Raw genomic sequence first — 10,334 nt, 5'->3', positions numbered from 1 at the left:
CAAGAAAATTATTCAGATATAGAGAAAAATTAGTATATAAATCTCTTTACCTTAGAATTATCTCTGAAAGTAACAATGCTTTAAATTATGGATGAATATCTAAAATAAAATTCACATGTACTCAATGACAATAGCAGTTATAGCTACTAGCAATATGAATAATGTTTTCAATTTTATAATTTATATGAATCAGTATTATAATTCAGTAAAATTTATGCATAGGCAAAGATGAAAAGAAAATGGGAAAATTAAGATTCATAAAATGAAGTGTCAGTACTGTGTACTAGGTGTTGGCAACTACTGATAAAGAGAGAAGAATGGCTGGTTTGTGCCTGTGTATATATGTGTATTGACATGTGTGCATACATATGTAATGACTATATAAGTGTGGTTTCTCAGTAATTTATCAATATTCATGGTTTGGAAGGAGGGACAATGAACTGATAGACTCAGTGGTTAAATAGACACTCTGAAGTAGTCATGGCATATTTTGTTCTCCATGTTACAAATTGAAGCCTATGAAATATAATCCCTGAAGCACACTGCTCATCCTAAGGCAGCTCCTGATGACTACTGCCATATCAGTTTCCTGAATGTGCCAGGAACATGTTGAAATGTGTCTGTTATGTGTGCTATTGGTAGCTTTGCTATTACAAACTTTTTGTACTCATTTTGAAATAAACCTGAAAAATATCAGAAGAAATTTTGTAGTGTAATAAGCATTAAAAGGGAAATTAGTCATGATTCCTTACGTTTAAATAAAGTGGTTCATTCAAACTATGTAGCTTTTGGAAACACATGCTATTTCGTTCTGCATTGACATTACCCACTGATTCTGTTGGTAATAATAGTGTTAACGCTTTCCTTCCATTGAGTCAGTAAAACGGCAACCACTAAATCAGTTGATGAAGTTGTGGTCTATGAATTTGGTAATTGCTATAAGGTCTCTTTGCCACTTATTTAACAGTGAAACCTCAGGGAAGTAAGGCATCAATTTTTATTAGGAAATAGTTTATAGTCATCTCATTTATGTCTTATAACCTTTGTTCCAACTTAAGCAAAGGACTCTGGCATTATGGGAAGGCAGAAAGAGTTAGTACAATAAAAAGTTTGATTTTCATTGAAGATAGAGGAGGTATCCATGATCCTTCATAGTCAAGTGGTAGTGACCATGCAAGAAAGTATAAAGAGACTAAATACTTGTGAGCATGTCTGTTCAAAATGTGTGCTTGTTTAGTGCATTCAAAAGTAGTATTGCTTAACAGTATAGCTCTCCAGCCAGATGGCCAGATTTTCTAATTCTGTAGCTGAAGCCTGTGCCAGTTACTCTTTGTGTCTAGAGTCCTAATCTGTAAGGTGGTTTTGAGAATTAAATTACTTAATGCATACCAGCTACATAGTAGGCATTTAGTAAATGTGAGCATTATTAGGTGTAGGTGGTAGTGGGAGTAATACTGCAGATCTTTATTAAGCACCTCTTATCATTATTATAATTTTCTGGCAGGCAGATACAGCACATTTCATACTTTAAATATGGTAATTAGGTAATAATACACAATACAATGCAAGGTGAAATGCACATATTCAGAAAGGTAAAAAGCTTTTGCACAGCAAAAAAAAAACAACAAAAAAACAAACCATCAACTAAACAATAAGAAAGCCCACTGCATGGGAGAACATATTTGCCAATGTTATCACCAATAAGGGTTTAATCTCCAACATTTACAAGAAACTCATACAACTTAACAAAAGGAAGATAAACAACCCAATCAAAAAATGGGCAACGGACCTAAATAGATACTTTTCGAAAGAAGACAGAAGGAAGGCCAAGAGACATATGAAAACATGCTCAAAGTCACTAATCATTCAAGAGATGCAAATCAAAACAACAATGAGGTACCATCTCACACTTGTCAGAATGGCTATCATCAACAAATCAACAAACGACAAGTGCTGGAGAGGATGTAGAGAAAAAAGAACCCTCATACACTGCTAGTGGGAATGCAGACTGGTGCAGCCACTGTGGAGAACAGTATAGAGTTTCCTCAAAAAACTAAAAATGGAACTTCCATTTGACCCTGCAATCCCACTTCTAGGAATATATCCCAAGAAACCAGAAACACCAATCAGAAAGGGTATATGCACCCTTATGTTCATAGCAGCACAATTTACAATAGCTAAGATTTGGAAACAGCCTAAGTGCCCATCAGCAGATGAGTGGATGAGAAAACTGTGGTTCATCTACACAATGGAATACTATGCTGCTGTAAAAAAGAAGGAATTCTTACCATTTGCAACAGCATGGATGGAACTGGATGCAAAAGCGAAATAAGTCAGTCAGAGAAAGAGAAATATCACATGATCTAACTCATTTTCGGATTATAATGGACAACATAAACTGATGAACAAAAACAGATCCAGAGACAAAGAAACATCGATCAGACTGTCAAACCTCAGAGGGAAGGTAGGGGAGGGTTGGGGTAAGGGGAAGAGATCAACCAAAGGACTTGTATGCATACATATAAGCCCAACCAATGGACACAGACACCAGGGGGGTGAGGGCATGAGTGGGGGGGGGGAAGGTCACATATATAATACCTTAATCAATAAAGAAAAAAAATTAAATAAAACATTGCATATAAAAATACTTTTAGAATGCTTTTTACTCACTTTGAGTTTTCCTTTGACTTTTGACATCAAGCACATATGTGTTGGCAGAAAAAGCAGGCAGCAGAACAGTATTTGGAGTTATTACGTTTAAGCAGAAGGCAACAAATGAGGAATATTAATCGGACAGTGATCTAAGATTAAAATGTAATCAGGGCATTGCAATGGTCTACGTGAGGGTGTGGTGAGGGTCCATCCTGGAGTGCAGAGAGTGGGATGGAAAGGATCAAAGTTGAGAAACATAGAATCCATAGTCTTCACAATGGACTAGATGTGAAGGAGGAAAGAGTGAATATTCAGCTTTATACCTCATTGACCAGAGAAATGGTCAGGCCAGTAAAAATAAGAAATTAAGAAAAATTGCTGATTCCTGTGGGCAACTCTCTTTGGTACCTAATGAGTTTCATGACAAGAGATATCCATGCCAAGCTATCTCACAAGCAGTAAAACACGTGGGACTTGGAAAATACCTGTATCATCCACATCACAGGTGAAATAACTTTATCCCTGATATAGTTTAAAGATATATCTGTAAGGTTATACCAAAAGTCACAGAGGTAGATAAGATTGATGGAAGAAGAGAAATAACAGGAAAAGAGGTCAAGGTCAGGATTTATTTGACTCTGAGTATAATCGTGGGCAGATCACTTACCTGTGTCTTCTTTTACACACCTGTAAAAAAAGTGATGGTAAACTTTCTTCACAAATACAAATGAAATAATGTATAAAGTGCTTCACACATACTGTGGTTGCTACTGAGAAGGAGAAGGAAGAAGATCTAGTAAGTGAGATTAGAGGTTAAGAAAGAGAGAGAAGAGAGGATTGGACACTGTCACAGACTCCATAAGAAAAGAGAATCTCAAGAAGTGAGTGTCAGCAGCTTTGGGTATTAAATTTACAAGTCATCGGTCTCCTCTGTGAGTGCTACTTCAATAAACACTAAACTCAGTTATCTAGATCTCAGGTTGAAAAAATGAGCAGGCAATTAGAAAGTGGAAATAGTGGATATTTTCAAAAATATATATCTGCATATATGCATATGATGAGAAAATTACAGTGTGTGTGTGGGGGGGTGTAAATTAATATATTTTAAGTAAAGTTATTATGGAAAAATATCCTAGATAACCAAACTATTCAATTTCATCCAATATTTGGATATTGAATACACTTATTTTTCTTGGGTAGGTTAGAAAAACTGCTCCCAATATTATCATCATTTGTGCATATTATCTCATTACTACTTAAACTCCTTTTTGTTTTCTTTCCTTCTTTTTGAGACAGTTGCTTACTTTTGAATCTACAATCTCCTGTGAACATTATTTAATATTTAATTTAATTGAGCTTTTATCACTTCATTTTTTTCTGATATTAGTTGCTTTCCTTTTAAAATCTTCTATAATTCAAGTTAATATATCCATGAGAAGCACTATAAATTAATCAGTTCAAATGAGTTCAGGAGTAACCCCCATTTTCTTACAAATTATACTATTTTAAAATATGTCAATATTGGCAAATTGAAGAGGTATACTGGACACAAATGAAAAGAGTAGTTGTTGAATATGGCATCCAGTTAACATTTTTTCAATTAAACTTTCTATTTTGAGATAATTTAGATTCACATGCAGTTTTAAGACATAATAGATGGAGCTTCCATTTACCTTATACTCAGTCCCACAAAGAGAACATCTAGTAAAACAGTATTACAGCATCACAACCAGGATATTGATATTGTCAAAGTCAAGATAGGGACATTTCCTTCACTACAAAGATGGGTTTTGTAGCCACCACATTGCCCTCCCACCTACATCCCCTTCTTTACCCTTGGCAACCAGTAATCTGTTCTCCATTTCTATAATTTTGTCCTTTCAAGAATGTCATGTAAATTGAATCAGAGTGTGTAACCTTTTGGGATGGGCTTTTTTCACTCAGCATAATTCTTTGGCAATTCCTCCAGTTTGTTGCATGTTTTAGTAGCTTATTCTTTTCATTGCTAATTAGTATTTCATGGTATGGGTGTTCCATTGTTTGTTTAGCCATTCACTACTTAAGGACAGACATCTGGGTTGCTTCTAGTTTGGGACTATTACAAGTTAAGCTGCTATAAACATTCATGTGCAAGCCTTTGAGTGAACACAACTTTTCATTTCGCTGGGATAAATGCCCAGGATTGCAATTGTTGAGTTGTATGGTAGTTGTTTATTTAGCTTTTAAAGAAACTGCCAAATTATTTTCCAGGGGGGCTGTACCATTTTATATTCCACCATCAACCTATGAGTGAGTGATCTAGTTTTTCAACATCCTCATCATAATTTTGTGTTGTCTCTATGTTTTACTAGTATTATAGCCACTGTGATAGGTGAGTAGTAACATTTTATTGTGGTATTCATTTGCATTTGTGTAATTGCTAATGACTTTGAACATCTTTTCATGTACTTAGTTGCCATCTGTATATCTTTTAGGGTAAAATGTCTCTTTCTATCAGTGGCCCATTATATAATTGAATTATTTAATTTAATTTATGTTTACCTGTAAGTCTTGAGTTCTTTATTTTTCTAGAAGCTAGTCCTTTGTCATCTATGTGATTTGCAAATATTTTCTCAGTCTGTACTTTGTCCTTTCATGCTCTTAACAGGGTCTTTCATGGAGCAACTGATTCTCATTTTTGGAGTCTAGTTTATCATTTTTTTCCTTCTGTGGGTTGTTTTCGGTGTGAAGTCTAAGAACTCTTTGGCTAAGCCCTAGATGTCAAAGGTTTTCTCCTAATAGGTTTATAGTTGCACTTTACATTTAAGTCTACAATCCATTTTGAGTTAATTTTTGTAAAATGTGTGAAGTTTAGGTTGAGAATCATTTTTATTTGTTTATGCGTATGTATGACTTATTGCTCAAGCACCACTTGTTGAAAAGCTGTCTTTCTTCCATGTAACTGCATCTGTGCCTTTGTCAGAAACCAGCTGGGTATATTTGTGCTCCCTTTATCTTGTTCAAATTCCAGTACATAATGGAGTCTGTATGTGAAAGAAGAGGCATTCTTATCACTCGTTGTCTTGAAAGGGAGCAGTAGAAAAGTAAAGATAAAGGATATTAAAACCAAAATGCATATCCTCATTGTAGTTGTGACTCAAAATATATACATGTATATACAAATATCTATATATATAGAAGCCAAGCGACCGGAATGACCAGATCGACCAGTCGTGCACTGCCACCAGCCAACCTGCCTGATTGGGGATGGGTACAGCTGGCCAACTTCCCGTGGCCCCTCCCCCTGCTGGTCCGGCCCCCAATTGCCCCCCCCCCCCACCCCAATTGGGGATGAGGCCAGCTGACCTCTCATGGCCTCTTCCCCGCCCTCCCCCGCTCCCAGCAGTCCAGCCCCCACTGGGCCCCGATTGGGGGTGGGGCCAGCCGGCTGACCACCCACGTCCCCTCCCCCTGGCCAGACGCCACCTGTGCATGAACTTGTGCACCGGGCCTCTAGTATACAGATAATTACAAACTAAAGCAGCAATATGTGCACACTTAGAGTTTCCCAAAATGTGTTAACTAGAATTAGTGCCATGGGTTAGTATCATCTGCTCTGTAGGGGAGAAGGAGGTACTGAAATAGACTTGGGAAGTGTTAGTGTGAATATATTTAAACAAAAATTTTGGTCACAAAATGTTTCAAAGCTTTGAATTAATAAATTTATATTATGACTCTTAAGAAAACACAACATTCCCCAAATTTACTGGGTATGTAATTGCATAAAGCATCTTGTGGAACTAGCTTCATTCAAGACATTGGATTATGAGGTGTCACTATTATCTAAATTGTATCAGTATTATAGAGTGTTTAATAAGTGCCAGATATTATTTTAGGCAATTTAAATTTATTACCCCATTTAATCTTCATAACACTATGAGGATAGTGATATGTTGTTATGGCAGTTGTACAGGTAAAAAAACCGAAGCACATAAAGATTAAGTAAGTTTCCAAGGTCACCTAAATAATAAGTGACAAAGCCAGGATTTGTACTCATGTAGTCTGGCTCAAGAGTTCATGTTCTTCACTCTGTGATGACATGCAAATTAACTACTATTGATCCTAATTCTAGAGATTCAGGATAATTTTAAACTTTCTGATTGACCAATTAGTTCTTTCTGGTTTTGACCTTGTTGCTAAAAACTATTAGTTTGCTTTCTCAGCTGAACATTTTCTTAAAATTTTCAGTGATCATTGTGAAGAACAATACTCATTATCTAGTACTTCCTCAGTTATTTTACAACTACTTATTGAACATGCTCTAATAGATGCGAGGAGTACAAAAATGCCAGGGGTACAAAAATAAATAAGAGGAAAATTTTGACCTCAAAGTGCTAAGTGAGGATGGCCAGGAGATGGGGAAAGATTCAGATACTGAGCTAGATTGGACATTCTGTATCCTTGACAGTACTTTATTGAATAAATTTTTGCCTTACTGTTTGCCACCTAAAGTCAGCTCAATGTAAATAAATTTGGTTAATTGACAATTTCAGTGAATTGACAGTGGTCAAGAACACATTGGCTAAGAATGAAGACAAATTCATGATATGTATTTATAGAATTTAAAGAAGTTGATGAATGTGGACATATATATAATCTCCAAATATATATTTTTAAAAGGTGACTCAGTTGGTTGGAGCATCCTTCCATACACCAGAAAGGTTTTGGGTTCTATTCCCAGCTGGGGCACATCAAAAGGCAATTGCTTTATGTTTCTTTTTTTATTTTTAAGTCTTTATTATTGAGATTATTACAAATGTCCCTCTTTTTTCCCCCCATAGCTCCCCTCCACCCAGTTTCCACCCACCCCAGTCCCTCATCACCCTATTGTCTGTGTCCATAGGTAATGCATACATGCATATAAGATCTTTGTCTAATCTGTTCCCACACACTCCCACACCCTTTTCCTCTGAGAATCATCAGTCTGTTCCATTTCCATGCCCCTGATTCTATTCCATTCACCAGGTTTTTCTGTTCATCAGATTTTTTTATTTGTTTGATTTTTAGGTTCAATTGTTGATAGATATGTATTTGTTGCCACTTTGTTGTCCATATTTTTATCTTTTTCTTCTTCTTCCTTTTCTTAAAGAATACCCTTCAGCATTTCATATAATACTGGTTTGGTGGGGATAAACTCCTTTAGCTTTTTCTAGTCTGTGAAGCTCTTTACCTAACCTTTAATTCTAAATGATAGCTTTGCTAGAGAGAGTAATCTTGGTTGTAGGTTCTTGTTATTCATCACTTTGAATATTTCTTGCCACTCCCTTCTGGCCTGCATAGTTCTGTTGACAGTCGTATGGGCACTCCCTTGTAGGTAACTAGCTGCTTTTCTCTTGCTGCTTTTAAGATTCTTACTTTGTCTTTTGCCCTTGGTATTTTAATTATGATGTGTCTTGGTGTGGTCCTTTTTGGTTTCCTCTTGTTTGGGGTTTTTTGTGCTTCCTGGACTTGTAAGTCTATTTCTTTCACCAGATAGGGGAAGTTTTCTGTCATTATTTTTTCAAATAAGTTTTCAATATCTGGCTCTCTCTCTTCTTCTGACACTCCCATACTGTATTTTTCTGTGTATAAGATGCTACTTTTTCTAAAATGATTAGAGTGAAAATCAAGTGACGTCTTATACATGGAAGTCAGCCAAAGGAAGGAGCCACACAGGTGTGTAGCTGCCCATACCTTGTCAAACAGGCTTCCTCCAATCATGAGCCTTAGTGTTACTGACGTCAGCTGATTCTGTAATTGGGGGTGGAGGTGGAGAGGGGGCAGATGCAACAGGGACCTGAGTGTTCTGAGCCCATAAAGATGTCAAAAATAAAAAGATAAATACCGGTAAGCAATTGTCTTATTCTGCAAAATTCAAGTGAATGCAATCAGCTATGCAAAAGAGCATGGAAATAGAGCTGCAGAGAGAGAATTTGGACCTCCTCCCAATGAGTGTATTATCAGACAGTGGAGAAAACAGGAAGATCAACTCCTTAAGATGCCAAAAAAGAAGAAGGCCTTAAGAGGAAAACCAGTAAAATGGACAAACTTGGAGCAGTGCCAGAGTGGCTTATGTGTGTCAACCAAGCTTATTCAGTTTCAGGCAAGAATGTTTGAAAGCGAAATGGACATTGTTGATTTTACAGGAAAGGCAAAATGGTGCTTCAATTTCATGAGGAGAGAAGGGTTGGCCATGAGAACACAAACAAAGTTAGCTCAGAAAATGCCACCAGTTTATGAGGATGATCTCATATATATAAACAGTGACTCAGAAGACCACAGTGATACAATAGAAATTGAAGAAATTGATATGTTTGGAACTAATAGTGATGAAGAAGAAAGCAGTAATGCAACAGAGGCTGAAAAAAGTGATATACTGCATAATATCATAGTACTGGTATGTAAACATTACTTGCAGTAATTACTAAATAAAAATGTGTCTGTTTTATGTTTAAAATATTGATTTCTTAATTTTGGGTTGGAAAAGTTGGGGGCGTCTTATACATGGGGGCATGTTATACCTGGAAAATATGGTAATTTGGATGTTGGTAAGGTTGAAGTTGTCTCAGAGGCTCCTTACACTATCTTCATATTTTTGGATTCTTTTTGCTTTTCTGGTTGGGTGATTTTGCTTCCTCATATTTCAAATAGTTGATTTGATTCTCAGAATCCTCTACTCTACTGTTGAATCCCTGTATATTATTCTTCATTTCAGTCAGCGTATGCTTAATTTATGACTGGTCTTTTTCCATTTTGGGGGCATTCTCACTCAGATCCTTGAAACTCTCACTAAGTCCCTTTGAGGTTTCTAGAAGATTCTTGAGTAACCTTATAACTGTGGCTTTGAACTCTATATGCAGTAGTTTGCTTTCTTCCATTTCTTTCATTTGTGACATGTTTCTTTGTCTCCATGATTTGGCTGCTTCCCTGGGTTTGTTTCTGTGTATTGGGTAGAGCTGCTTAGTCTCCTTGAGTTGATAGAGTAGCCTTGTGTAGTAGATGGCCTGTAAGGTCCAGTGGCTCAGCCTCCCCAATTACCTGAGGTGGACACTCTTGGTGCAGCCCTTTGTGGGCTTTGTGCACAGTCTTGTTGTAGTTAAGCCTTGATTGTTGTAGGTATCACTGGGAGGAATTGACCTTCAGGCCAATTGGCTGCGAGAATCAGCTGTGTCTACGGTGGGAGAACTTCTGTGCTGGAGACACCTTTCTAAAATACATACGGAGAGTACACAGGTGGAGAGGACATTGTTTTTTTTGTTAAAATATTTATGGGCAGTTTTAATGAAAATATATCTTTGTCATTCCAAGTCAATAATGATATTCTGCAGTAGTCTTTGTGCTCCCTTCACTAAGGATGGCTGCTAGCTATTAATCATTTCAAATGTAACAAAAAGATATAAGGAATATAGGCATACGGAAATAAAATTAAACCTTGCTCAGCTCTAAATACTATTCTGTTTCAGGTGACATGATGATGTCTGGCTAACAAGCACAATACACACACAATAGTCACTTGGTTCCTTTGGACCCAGATAGTGTCACCTCACACTGCCAAGCAGCTACTCAAACACAATCAAGAAACAGATGCATTCTCAGTGGTGATTCAGGGAGTTCTGGCGAGTAGTCTTTTAGCAATCCTTGACAAGGCACCTTTATCATCGTTC

The sequence above is a fragment of the Myotis lucifugus genome, unplaced genomic scaffold (assembly GCF_000147115.1).
Source record: "Myotis lucifugus unplaced genomic scaffold, Myoluc2.0 scaffold_18, whole genome shotgun sequence".
Classification (NCBI taxonomy): Eukaryota; Metazoa; Chordata; class Mammalia; order Chiroptera; family Vespertilionidae; genus Myotis; species Myotis lucifugus.
Note: the sequence above shows the minus strand (reverse complement) of the source record.